This window comes from Plectropomus leopardus, chromosome 2 (assembly GCF_008729295.1).
Source record: "Plectropomus leopardus isolate mb chromosome 2, YSFRI_Pleo_2.0, whole genome shotgun sequence".
NCBI lineage: Eukaryota > Metazoa > Chordata > Actinopteri > Perciformes > Serranidae > Plectropomus > Plectropomus leopardus.
The window spans coordinates 4805702-4820540 of NC_056464.1; the positions used below are offsets into that span (position 1 = coordinate 4805702).

Below are 14839 nucleotides of genomic sequence, written 5' to 3' on the forward strand. Positions count from 1 at the left end.
TTCACTTTTGTCTGTTAAAGTAAATGTTGGAACATTATGCCTTGCCTCCCCGGTGAGCTGAGGTACACACAGCTATTTTTAAGTAGCTGCCTTGGTTCACAATATGAGGAACAATCATGTCATATTCTAGGGTTAGCTGAGGGAGCTTATACCTCACACGCAGACCCATGACACAATAAAAATACATCATGATGTAATGTGAATTAAAGAAACATTAAGGTAGGTGGGAGTACATATTTAATCTGCAGTACTATGGTGTATTTATAAAGATATTTTGGCCAGTGAATCTCCAGCACTGGAGTTAATTTATTTATGTTTGTTTCTTTCCTTTTTTTATGGACATAACAACAAGGAGTGACTTTAGAAAGAAGTGGGGCATGCAAGAATATCTTGGATTCTTGAACTTAAACAACATTTGTATAATATACACTATTTTTAATTGTAAGTGCTGATTTTTCTAGCATTACAATTGAAGCCATCCAAAGTGACATAAAGAGGGTCCTCCAAAATATAATCACACAGATCATCTGTGCAAGCAGCAGTTACAACCCCTATTTAGAGTGAATGTCGATTCAGCATCCACAACTTTTGTTATCCAGATCTTTATTCATTTGGATTTTTTCAGCAGCTACAGAAACCATTCTTATTTAAAAATGTTATGTGATTCAAGGACTTTGATGCTTCTATTCAATTTCATTTTAGTTTTTATGCTTTTTAAAATATGAAGCATTCATCTTTTACCTTTTCAGTGAATTTCAACCTCCATCTTTGACATTATTAAAGTTTGGTTTCCAGGTTTTCTAGTAATGTATTTCAACTCTAAACTTTTTGAGGCAACGCAGTTCAGCTTCCATTTCTGCAAGATTTTCAGATGTTTCTGGCAATGTGTTTTATAATTTTGTTTTTGTAATTTTCAGCCATGGTTTTGGATTCATTTCAGCCTTCAGCATTCACACACAATTCCTGCAGGAAATGTGTTTTATAGTTCTGTGTATTGTTAGGGGGCAACCTGTAGTGACTGCAGTAACTGTAGCAAATGAGAAAATCCAGCTATGCACTATGAAAGGCGACAATGTCTGCTCAGATGGATAGGTCAAACAAACACAGGACTCACATCCAGTAGACCAGTGTTCTTGTCCTGTTCAAAAAAGTAAACTTTATTTTGACAAAGTTTGTCTTGTTACATGACATACAGTATTTTACATTTTGTTGTTAACAAACATGGTTATTTTAACCCAAACCATCATCTTTTTTCTTTGTAAACCTAATCACGGAGTTTTGTTGCCTCAACCTGAAGAATATGCTGGCCCTACTCACTGTTTTACCCCACTGTCTCACTGCTGTGGCTGGTCACTGCTTAGTGGGCAGCTGACCTGTGGCTTTCACTGGTTATTTGCAGGAAGACAATTTAATTAGCACAATAAAATGACAAGTGGCACTGTGCATTTGCCCAACCCCAATGTAAAGAGAATACCTCCCATGGTAAACAATGATACAAGTCTACAGTCTTGCTATATGAGGCTGCATTTAGTGGTAGTTTGAGCCAAATGCTACATTAGCATTTGGCATTAGCAGGTTAGGGTTAGGCAACATAACGGATAATCAATAATTGCAACAGAGGAAAGGTCAAAGGATCACCAAAGTAATTAGGGTTCGCGTCTAGGGACCACGAGTCTGTGCAAAATTTCACAGCAGTCCATATGATTGTTGATGAGGCATTTCAGTCTCTGAACAAAAGACACGCGGGTCGAAGTATTGACAGACTGACATTACCATCACGACAGTCACAGTGATAGCATAGCGAGGAGCAAGCACAAAAATATCCCGAGTGGCTTTTTTATTTAGTCAATAGAAATCATACACATGCAACTTGTTCACAGTCCCGGACCGTCAAATAATGCTCCCACCCTTTGGAATCTCATAGCGACTTACAGGACACCAAGTCTATTAGGCCTCATGCAGCAACATTCTCTTAAATGTCTCTTATATTTTCTCTTAATTTCCTGGTAAGAGAAAATGAAAATAAGAAAAGTCAACTCCAGATGCACCAAACGTTCCTAACCATCCTAGTTACTCAGGTATGCTGAGTGATGAATCCCACTTGATCATAAGTCACTTATTAGCACAGGTAAGGCTCCCTAAACACTATATATAGGCAGCTTACGTGCCGTGTGCAAAGACTCTGGCACATGGTCAAGACTGGAGAGATGACACAAGAAAAGGCTGTAAGAAGAAAAATTTCTGCCGAGTGAAATTGACACAGGACTACTGTGAAATTCACTCAAAGTAAATGTGATTTGAGGGAAATGCATTGAAGTCTTGAAGACTTAAACGATTGTAAAAATAGTTGCCAATTTTTAAAGTAATCGACCAATTGTTTCAGCTGCAATTTTATATCTTCATATGATTCTTGTGCAAAAATCTTAATTTGTAAAATAGTTATCTAATAACAGTAGAGGAGTATAGAGTTCAATATTTAAAATAAAAAATAAATAAATTGGTGAATACCAAAAATAGGTGAGTACTAACAAAATAAGTATGTACAAAGTTTCTTGCATGAGGCCTCAAGGGTGAAAGTCCTTTGTTTGAACTAACCACCTCCCCTCTCTTTAAAGCTGTGCAGACTTTCTCGCTCTTTATACCCCATCTGTTGCTCTCAGGGTCAAGTATTGCCATGGATTAGCTGACTTTGGAGTTAGCATCTTATAAACACTTTCAAGGATGTATTTAAGATCAATATCACATGCGCTACCAACTGTCAGTATTTAACGCCCCCAGCCTTGGAACACTACTATTAATTTTATATTTCAAAACTCTACAAAAACAAATAATTGTGTGTTTTTAGTTGACATGTTGACTTGACTCTGTGTTCACTGGCTTTCTGTGCTGTCTCTGAGACTGTCACACAACTGTCCATTATAACTTTTCTGGTTTATGACAAAGTTACTGTCAAGTTATGTGTGATTCAATTTTGGGTTTTAACTGTGCTCCGTTCAGTCTAATGTATTTTCGAGATCTGTACCCTGACTCAGAATTCTACCAGTCGAATTCGATTTTTCTGTTCAGTACGAGTATTTCATGATTCGTTTTGTGTTCCATACCAACTTTTAAAGTTTGAATGTTCTCCGTGGGCTTTTCAGTTTGACAGCAGCGTTCACGCCATATAGTTAACAAACTAATGATGGGTCGGACATGTGCAACAACATTTTTTGTCGACACTAGATATCAAACAAACGCCAGAGACTGAGCAGTATTAAGTTTCTGTGAGCTGTAAATTTATCACAAAAAAAAGTTTGCTCAATTTGAAGCAGTCTTAGTCAACTGAGGGTCTCCAACTAATGATTCAAGTCAAGTACTTTTTCAGAACCCACCATCACCATCATTCCTTTTTACTACATGCAACATCAACTACCACTGCCACTATTATTAGCTATACCTCCACTAATATTATACACATTGCCACTTACATAAACTACAATATTTGCATGTAATATTACATTCTATCATAAATTACTTTTTTTTTTCATACCTCAGTCGCTCTTCTTGAGGTCATTACTTTTTTTTTCCCGATAAAGGTTTTTTTGGGGATTTTTTCCTTTGTCGCTGGGAGGTTGGATGCTGTAAAACCCTCTGAGGCAAAATGTAATCTGTGAAAATGGGTTTTATAAATAAAATTGAATTGAACTGAAGAGTATTAATACCCGACCCCTTGGCTCATGCAGCTTTAATATAATAAAATAGGGTTAATATTCTGTAATGTGCATGTAGGTGATATAACTCATTAGCAGAGCTACAGGTGTGGCATACCTGTTGGGATGTGCCTGGGGGTGTCTCTGCTCTCTTTGTCAATAGTGAAGTAGCTTCCTGCCAAAGCGCTGCTGTCACACGGGCCTCATCCTTAATCAGTCAGCATAACATACAGGCTCATGACCCCCATATGTTTGATCACAATGTGACAGAGAAGTCTTATTAGTTCTCTGTACCCTACAGTAATTAAACTTGTCTCGTTATTTTCCTTTCCCTTTGCCCCCCCGCAGCCCAAGCACCACTTCTCTCCATCCGTTCCTCCATCCACTCTATAATTATCCATCTGCAAGGCCGTGGGAAGCCGGCAAGGTTGAAGGTAAGTGTATTTACTGCATGTAGAAAAAGAAAATGTCTGAGCCATCGATTTTCTTTCCTTTTTTTTTTCTTTTAAGGGATGTAAGAAAGTTGATTACAAATGGAATAAACATTAGATGTTGTTTTTACATCCCTTCTGTCAGTGCGAACCACACACACTGCTTCTGTAATAACAGAGCCGACAGCGTTACTGTGTTCATAGTGAAGTATTGTGCACACACTGAGCATTTATAGTGTAGTACAGGAGGGCTATTCAGTAAATCTTAGAGAAAAAAAAAACAAACAGAAAAAAAAACTGATGATAATTTGAGTTTTATTCAGTCACTGAGCCCCTGGTTTTCAACTCACAAGCTTCCAGCAGCACTGTGAGAGATCTTAATACAGAGGACACTGTGAGGATCTGTCACTGGGAATGGTTTCATGTCGGTAATGCTAACATTATCGCACTAAAAGAGGCCCTTTATGTCCATTCTTCGAAAATTGCATTGCAGTTCTGATAATATGTTTCTAGTCACTGATGGAACTTGAGAGTGAAAGATTTTTTTTCTCTGTTTTGAAATATTGCAGTTAATGCTCTCACACTTTTTTCTTTTTTTACCTCAATCCCAACCTGAGTACTTTAATGTTGTACACGCTGAGACAGTTTCCAGTTTATCAGGCATACAAAGCAGTCGAATAGAGTGGTTCTCTTTTACGTTCTTCTTTTATGAAGCTGTTGTTTTGCACCATGACTGTCACAGCCGTTGCCAGAGGTGTTATGTTTTTGGGTTGTTTGTATGTCCTTCCATGCTGCCTTGTGCCCATACGTCCATCTGCATATCTGTTCGTCCACCCCATTCTCGTGAACATAATATCTCAAAAATGCCTTTAGGGAGCTTCTTTAATTTTGACACAAATGTCCACTTGGACGCAAGTGTTGACTGATTAGGTTTTTATGGTCATAGGTCAAAGATCAAGGTCACTGTGACCTTGGGCTGTCTCATTTTTGTGGACGCCCTATCTGGAAAAACAGCTTGAGGGAGTTTTTTTTTCATATTCAGCACAAACGTTCACTTGGAATCAAGGCTTGCTTGATATGATTTCAATGGTCATAAATCAAAGATCAAGGTCACTGTGACCTCTTTTGACTCATTCCTGTGAATGCAATATCTCTGGAACACCTTGAGTGAATTTCCTTTAATATGGCACAAACGTTCACTTTGACTCTAGGATGAACTGATTTGATGTTAGTGTTCAAAGGTCAAGGTCACTTTGACCTTGCATTCCTCTCATTCATGTGAACGTGTTATCTAAAGAACAACTTGAGGGGAATTTAATCAAATCTTACACAAATGCCTACTTAGTCTTAACAATGCACTCATGGGAATTCAGTGGTTAAAGGTCAAGGTCACTGTGACCTTATCTCCATCTCATTCTATTGAATGCAATATCTGATGAAGGCCTTGTGGGAGTTTCCTCAAATTTGGTACCAACGTCCACTTGGACTAAAGAATGTGCTGATTAGAATCTGGTCGTCACCGGTCAAGGTCAGGGTGACCTAACAAAACATTTCATATGTTCTTTTAGAGTAACATTTCAGGTAAATGACAGGATGTAATGATAAAGTGGTGACAATTTATATCCAAAATGTCAACTCCATTGTGACATCATAATGCTCTGTGGAAATGCTTTCCTGGCCATTATTTAGTGTCATATCTCGAGAGCAGCAGGTGAGATATTTGGTCAGATGCTGAATTGGCGATACTAATCTTGGGTGTCCACCTTCAAACTGTGCTGGTTGTATGGATCTTCTGTGCTGGTAGTATGGATCCTCTGTGCTGCTGTGGGAAAGATGTGTGTGAAGAATCCATGTTTTCACAACCATGAATTTAAACTGTAACTGCAACTTGATGGGTTCGTGGAGGCACACAACCGCAAAGCGGTAACTGGTCTTTGCCCCTATCACAACCTGAGTCCTTTACTGTTGTGTTTGTGCTGAGACAGTCTCAAGTTTATTAGTTAGACACAACAATGGAATAGAATGGTTCTGTAAGAAGTTCTACCTTCATGAAGTTTTAGCTTCTGTTGAAACTGTTAAGAGAGGTGTTGATTATACTTTATGGTAATTTTGGAGGGTGTAGTATGTGGTGTAAAGGAGATAATAAATGTTTATTTATTCTGTAATACAGCTACATGTACAGTGCACACTTGGACTGCATTTGGCTTACATTCAATTTTATAAAACCAATTTGATTTCATGAAAAAAAAATACAAGCGACTATAATACATAGTTACCTCTGACATGACATAATTGTTACCTCTTCTCCAGCACGAGTTCAGTTCTGCAGTTTTCAGCTTACAGCTGGACTTTAAACATTTGGTGTGCCTCAGAAACAGACAAAGACACAAAGTGACTTTATTTAAATCAGAGCGGCTCTGCTCTGTCAGTGTGGACATCATTATTTCAAAACGCTGCCACGAACCGCTGCTCATGCTGCTCCATGGTTCTCTCAAAGAAAGTTGTAACAGAGTGCAGTGGGGCATGCTGGGTTACAGTAAACAAAGGATCAGATTTTAATTCTTTTCACTTTTCCTGTTCAAGTTTTTTATTATTTATTCTTTATTTATTTTGAACCTAACTGCTCAAAGTGGGAATTAGATTTTGATTTGAAATCTCCTTCACTTAATAGAGATGGCTTTCTTGATTAGGAGTCTAATAGAAATGGAATTTACCCATGATGTTTTCTTTCCCCCTCCATTCTCTTCTTCTTTGGCTTCTTCTTCTTCTTCTTCTTCTTCTTCTTCTTCTTCTTCTTCTTCTTCTTCTTCTTCTTCTTCTTCTTCTTCTTCTTCTTCTTCTTCTTCTTCTTCTTCTTCTGCTTTTTCTTTGGCATCTTCTTCCTCTTCGGCATCTTCTTCTTCAGTGTCTTCTTCTGCGGTGTGTTCCTCTTCATGTAGTAGGAGTATTTATTAAATTGTCTGTTTACTTTATTATTTTTACTTCTAAAAATGTATCTATCCTTGTGTGCTTTGACTGCTAAATAGTCTTTTGTCTTGTATTTTTTATTTATTACCTTTGAACGCTTGATTTGGTTGTTATTTGTTATCACCAAAACAAGCTTAAAATTAAGTTTTGGTAAATGTCTTTTTGTAAACTTTCTGGCTGCCAAAAAAAAGTTTAAGAGTGGACTGGCTTTCATGCCATTAATGGCTGATACCATTAAAAAAAAAAAAAAAAAGATCACATTGGCTGATAAAATTGGTTTGTGCAGCCATATATAACAGCAGTGTGTGTCTGGCAAAGTGCTTGTTTTTTGGAATAATCTTGTGAAACTAATCAGTCAGTATAATACATTTGCTGTGTGTGTTAGCAGGCCAGAGAGTGTAATGTTTCCTGCCAGCCAGTGTGGCAGCTGTAAGAGGCTGTGATGTTAACTGCAGGACCTTAATTATGTGCCTTTAAACACTTTAGTGAGTGAAATTGGAGGGAGATGCAAATGATTATCTCTAATAGTCATGTTAGGAGACCTATTTGTGCTCTGTTCTGTTCATGTCAGTCGGCTGTAATGGCGTCTAATTTGAAATGATTCTGTCCCGTATGCTGGTAAATACATAAACACACCTATGGCACTGGGAGGTATTCGTAGTTACAGCCATCTCTTTACACTCTGCAGTTTGTATGAATGACTCTCATTTGGCTCAGTGTGCTCCTTGTGTGAGCGCTATTGTACGAGCTCTGGATCTTAGTAACAACATGAAGCAGCTTCTCTCCTGTATCTCTGTATACTTTAACCTTGATAGTGTACCTTTATCACAGCACTCTCTCTTGGAGTCTTACCTCTAGTAGCATGTAACTGTGCCCATTTTGGCTCTGGTTTTACTTGCAGGCTTTGAGATATCTGTCTGAGGTTTCCACTGCCACTGTGGTCTTTTATTTGAACTGCTGTCTATCAAAGCAATGCACCTTTTGTGGATCTTTGGATTATCAACAATTACAGAGTAATTGATTTTATAAAAAAAAAAAAAAAAAAAAATTCAGTTCCATCCATTGTGTTGGGTTGGAGGATGGAATCTCAGAGAATCGTCCTTTAAATTGGGCTTTGCATCAAAACAATGTGAGTTGTTTATGATGATGAACTGCGGTAAACCTATCTCCATAGATATCCCTCCTTCGCCCCATGGTAAAACTCCATCGGTTGATGTAAAATGTAAAAAAAAAAACAAAAAAAAAAAAGAAAGTGGTATGTATGGACCTTAATTTGCCTTGCTATAAATGCATTAATGCTGACAGGATTATTAAATAGTTGCATTTTTATCAGATGCACAAAAAAAGAAGAATAACAGCAACGTATGTCAACAATATGTAATAGCAATCAACCACCCCGCCCTGTAAATAATGGCATTTGCATTGGCCATTGAAAAACCCATCTGGGTCAACCACTACTTATCTAACCACTGCCATTTCCTCCTGTATAAGAGTGGTACTGTTTTGTACCGTCTTATAGTGACTTCTTAGACTTTTAAAGTTGTATGTTATGAAGAAAGCAGGAAATGTCTTCTATTATCCCGTAGGCCTGCATGAAAAGTGTTATTTTACTTACCATCAGTAACCTGTAGCCTTAGAGGCTGATGCTCCATTATTTGGTCACCATCCAGCCTGGATGTAAAGAAGACAATTTTATGGAAAAGCAAAAGGAGCCTTGATAAACATTGTAGCTTGCCAGTTCTGTTTATGTACTTGAGGCCAAAATGTTGGTGGAAGTAAATGTCATTAAATAATGTCATCTATTGTCAATATTAACTATTGCAAAATAGAGACAGTACTGCATTTACTTAGCTTGTCATTTCAGGGCTTATATAGCAGAATGATATTTCTATAAGGAGGTAGAGCAGATCTATTGTGCAGGGTTAATGGACTCCACAGTAAAGCTGAACAGTTACATTTTACAGCATATAACATATTTTCCCAAGGCTGTCTCTTTACCATATCATATGTTGAAATAATTTCTTCATAGTGGGCTTGGAATGGTTTGATTAGCATAGTAATGTATCCTTTGGGTGGTCATTAAAATCTATTTTACCCTCACTCTGTATGTCCTATCTATAGGTTCCTCAAATAAAAGGGAAGAGGTTTATTGGCTGTCACAGGTGGTAATGTACTCAATCAAAGCAAAACCAGCAGAGTGTACATGGCACGCTCACATCATGCAGGACACATAGACTAAATGTTACCATAAGGCATGGTGTTTTGAAAGAATTCAGGCTTTAAATAACGCAGTGGTACATGACATTTTTTCAGTGCTATCAATATGTACTTACTTAAAATAATGTACTTAGACCCAGACCATGATCTTTTTTTAAACCTACGTAACCAAGCCTTTTGTTGACTACGCCCAAAGTAGTTTTGTTGACAAAATCTAAAGTAGTTTTTTTGACTGAAGCCATTTGTTAACGAAATCTAAAGTAGTTTTGTTGACTAAACTTAAAATAGTTTTGTAACTTAGGCCGAAAGTAGTTTTGTTTACTAAGCCCAAATAAGGTTTGTTGACAAAACCCAAAGTAGTTTTGTTTACTTTAGTAGTTTTGTTGACAAAATCCAAAGTAGTTGGGTTGATTGAAGGCGTTTTGTTGACGAAAGTAGAATTGTAGATGAAATCTAAAGTAGCTTTGTTGACAAAACCCAAAGCAGTTTTGTATACTATAGTAGTTTTGTTGATGAAATTTAAAGTAGTTTTGTTGATTGAAGTAGTTTTGTTGACAAAACCTTCAGTGGTCCTGTAAACACTGAAGTTTATTTTGAAAAGATACAAGTCACATGACAAGCAGAAATTGACACACCATCCCTGAGCATCCAAAACTGAAGCTCAAGGGGCGCGTCATAGTTTAAAGCAAAGGGCCAAGTCCATGCTGCAGTATTTGACGAGTTGGGAGTACTCTCAGGTCAATAACATTGTCCAATAATGATTTATTTCAAAAAGTACAAGCCCTGTAGGAGTCTTTTGAGTTAACAGACATTTTACAGACATTCTTCCTTTTCTTTGCACTGTGGCCCTGTCACATGTCGATCCTAATCTGGGGAGTAACAGTACAGCTCTTGTTGAATTCCAATCATCTTCTTTGGAGTGCAGTTTTCTTATGCAGTCCTGGTGGACTACCTCCCCTCTCCTCCCACAGCACAGCAGTATCCAGTCAACAGCTGTTTGATTAGAGTTGCCCTCCTCTGCGTCTCTCTGCTGTTATCTAACTTTTCTATGCACTCTGTTTGTGTTGGCTGGTAACGCCACACATCTGGCTGTTAGTTTTTTGGGGTTTTTTTTCCAGTTACATCGGGGCCACTAACCCTCAGGATCTGAGTGCTGCTTTCTCTTTATTATTCATTTCATTCACGTTGCTGTTTAGCCAAGAGGCAGAATGAGGCCCTTCAAAAGCAGCCTAGTATAACCCACTATTTTGTCAGCTCTTAATTGCATTGGTACATTTGGAGTGCCAGCAACATGTTTAATGCAAGAAGCTGAACAGGTGTAATTACTGTTCATTTGATGAGTTGTAAGATGATAAGCGTTTTTAATGTGTTAATGTACTTAAGAGGAAACCAAGCGGTATTAGCATTTTCACCACTAGCATCAGTTCCACCGCCATGCCCATGTCATCATCATCATCATCATCATCATCATCATCATCATCATCATCATCCTTGTTATTATCAGTATCACCACAGTTTCTGCTTGAATAAATTTTTGCTGTCGGCATACTGCAGTGCTTTCTACCAGTACACAAAAGATCAACCAGGTCACCAAATATGAATTAATTAATATAAGTACATTTATATAAATATATATATATATATAAATACATATATATACATTTTTCAGCTTTCCTAAATTAAAGTTTTTGTATTATTATATATCTGAGTCCAGGGCTTTCACCTAACTTTGTGACTTTTAACATGATTTAATATGTATACCCTATAAAGTATTATTAAGTAAGCAATGCATCTGAATACTTCTTTCAATCCTCGCAATTTCAGTAGGTTGAAGCTGTAGATTCTTGTGTAGTTTTCTCACTATGCATATTTTTATGTGCAACATTTGATTATTTGAGCCCTTAAGCTCCATTAGTTTGAATTTATATTCAATATATGTTTAAACCATAGGTGTTTACACTGGGGATGTGTCCACCACTTTTTGAAATGTATTGAAGCATATTTTGTTAAGAATGTTCTGAAAATTAGCTTGCGCAAAGAAAATGACTCATTACTGGGGATATCTATATCGCCCTATAGCAAGCGTCACCTACTCATTCTAAAATTTCCCAAAAGCCTACATGCTGTAGGTGATCAAATTAAATATAAAACATTGAGGGTCTAAGGTATTCAATATTGTGTTTTCCTGCATAAAAAAATATTTTTCCACCACAAATTGGTGCATATTTTTTCACCAGAATGCAAAAAAAAAAAAAAAAAAAAATGCTTGAAATTTCCTGGAATGGGAAATCTCTTTCCAGACCTGTCATAATTTTCTGCTCGGTCCTTATAACCATCCCCTGGTTACATCGCCTAAAATTGCATACAGTGAAGATTGTTAAAAAGTACTTTTTCATCTGAGCCTGATACTGCCACCACTTTGCAACACAAAGTTATGACCTGGGTTGGAACAATGGAAAAGGCCAATTATAGCGTGAAATAGAAGGAAGCCTGGCTCACATGCAAACATGATCTAAATTGGCATGGTTTCCACATCTATATATACACTCACCTGACGTGCTGTGCGAGGCATCAGACGTTACACAAAACATCAATCATCATAATGGACTGCTCTCACACTAGTCCAGACTCAGGGAAGGCAGGGGCGTTCTATGAGATGCAAATGAAATCATGACATTGTAAATAATGCACATGACCTTCAGGACAGACACAGTACTATGGCAACATATCCACTATGGCCTACAGTTGAGCCTCATAGCTAGAGACTGTGTATTTGAAGCACTAAGACTACAGAACAGTTTTGCCACATTCAACCAATCATAAGGTATCAATACACCTGAAAACAGTCATATCACATGCACCAAATCAACTCTACAACCAGCACTAATGTTAAGAGCTATTAAGAAATTTACAGATTACCAATATGGTGACCGATATCGTGAATTTTTGAGCTGGAATGAAAATAGATCATATCTCTATATAAATGCAAATTTATCGGTCGGGCTCTAGTTATGAGCAAAGATACCTGCAAAAAGCACACAGACATTTTCTGCTCATGGAATTCCACAGAAAGCTTTTGTGCCAAAAAGCCCTCTGTGAAAGTCCAAAGAGCATTCTATAGACATTCTTAAACCCTTTTTAGTAATGGTTGTATTATATGTTTCAATTGTTAATTCGGAGTTTTAATAAAGTTGAAAAGTTTTCCAACTGCCGTTGGGGAATTGTTATCCTACCACTCAGTCCAGAAACCTTGACAACCGCATGGCAGGTAATTTCTATATTCAGAGTGCCATTATGTCAAATGGATCTTTAAAGACAGGGCTTTTTACCAGCTGCTTGTTATTACAAACATAATTCTCCAGTGCTTAAAGGCTCCAGTTATAAAAAAGAAAAAAAGAAGAAAAAAAAAGAGGTTGAAAGGCTCAGAGTCATTATGTAAAATGGCGATACATCTTAAAGCTGTTAAAGTATACTTAGTGAAATCACCATTTCCATGTTAAAAGAAAAAAAGATGCTCTCCTTCACTTAGAGTTGGGTAAAGCCTTCATAGCAGCTGCACTTAATTCTGAGTATCAAGCTTTTTTTTAGCAACTAAAATACAAGTGTTCTTTATCATGGCTGGATAAAACTCATCAAACCTACTCCTGCTGCACTCTAACATGCATGTAGCTCTTTTTTTTCATAACCTGAGATCAAGATTCAAGAGAGAAGAATTTCCTCTGCTGTAGCGTTGAATGTGTTCACACCGTTGTTCATAAGTTTAGAAATCACAAGGTTCAACCTCTTTGGTATAGAAGCATGGAAACATGGAATGAACCTATATCTACAAGTTAAGAAGACCTGTAGCACTTACAAGTGATGATCTTCAGAAAGCCCCAACAATGTTGACCTAGCAAATTATTTTCCACCAAAATGGTAAACTTGCGACATGGGCAGAAGATGTGCCTCTTTTGACTAAACCTAGCCATCCATGACTTTGTTGCCTAATCCAATCCATTGTGATGATCTGCATTGGTTGCCATATGCTTTTGTGTAAACACAAGAATCCCGCCATGTGTTAACATCATGGTAACGGCATCCCGGAGCGTAAACAGCTAACCAGCAGGATACCTAATAATCATAAGTAGACATGGAAGGTCACTGACAGAGTGGCATCATGGATGAGTTTGGATGAAAATGCGTGGATGCGTTGTCTCTGCTCAGGACGCCATTACTCCAATATGTCTTTACATAGAAAATAGTTTTTTGCTTTTGTTTTAATGTTCTGAGTATTGTGTTCCTGTAAGGAAAGGAAAACCTAAACTGAGTGCTTTGAGCTTGTTAAACAAAGCCATAAAACTGTTAATCATGTTGCCATGAGTTGATATTGTAACATTTCAACATATTCTCACAGAACAGATTGTATGATATCCAATGACGCAACAGTCTGTATGATATCATACGAATTAGCACCCCATGAGTGATGTTACATCCTTAACGTACAGTTATGTAATTGATGTATAGTACAGAGATTAGGTTTAGGTAATAAAAGTTACTATAGTTAGGTTTTAGAAAAGAAACATGACTGGGCATCTCTACATTTAGGTGAGTAAAGTCAATGTGGTTAGATTTAGGAAAAGAAAAATGGTGAGGATGTGCCTTAAAATGACTAAATGTTAACACGTTTTGAAGGGTTTGAAGGGGAAAGTCCTGGAGGAAATTCCGTATTTCTGTAACCCATCCATCACCGCAACTTTCCCAAACTAGACCACTTGGGACTGCTTCCTTGTAGTCCCAAGTGGTCTAGTTTCCTAATTAAAAACCCTACCTCTCTGGCATTTTAAGCTCCATTCAGCAGTGTGAGGGTGGCAGCCGTGGTGCTCTTCAGTGTCTGTTTCTATATGTTATTCTCAATTACCTTCTAATGAGAGCTGTCTGGGATGATGACGCATCCATCTCTGTCAGATTTCCATCTGTTTTGATGGTCACCCATTGAACTTTCTGGGCTGGTGGATCCATCACCATCTGTTCATCCAAGTAGAGGCATTTTTAAGTTTGTTTGGAGAGAAAAAAGACTGCCAACAGAGCCGCCTCAGAGGAAGGTCCAGGCTACACCACCCTGTTGTTGTATAGAAGAAATTACATAACACCTAAAATGAGGACTCCTGTCTGTAGGCGTTGCAGGTTAGTTTTATATTAAACTTAAAGTGTTAAGCTGTAGTCTTAGAACTGCATTGAGCAAAGACATATTTCTATGATTGCGTTTTAAATCTGCTTTTATTTCACCCAACGTATTTATGGTCCTTGTGGCAGAGCATTTAAACCCTGTTATTTCTCAATGAGATTTTAGGAAAAAGTCACCCAGAGGTCTCTATTTTATTGAATCAGTTCTTTGTATGGTGTTAAAGTGGAACGGTAGATTAAAGGATTTCCCCTACTCAAACTGGTGTTGGTAAATGCCAGCCTGTTCTCATTCTAAGTTGTCAAGTACCACAGATTTCAGCATCAGACACAAATACCAAAAGCCACCTTTTGCGGCAGTATGATCATTTTCTA

At 37.6% G+C, this 14839-nt stretch overlaps 1 protein-coding gene across 3 annotated transcripts in view; it reads left to right on the forward strand.

Moving 5' to 3' along the window:
• Positions 1-14839, forward strand: part of fhit (fragile histidine triad diadenosine triphosphatase) — a 401046-nt gene that overhangs the window by 41171 nt on the left and 345036 nt on the right. For all 3 annotated transcript variants that reach the window (XM_042498823.1, XM_042498840.1, XM_042498834.1), the window contains exon 3: positions 4038-4123. The gene's annotated coding sequence lies outside the window, so the exon portion shown is untranslated. The remainder of the gene's footprint in view (positions 1-4037; positions 4124-14839) is intronic.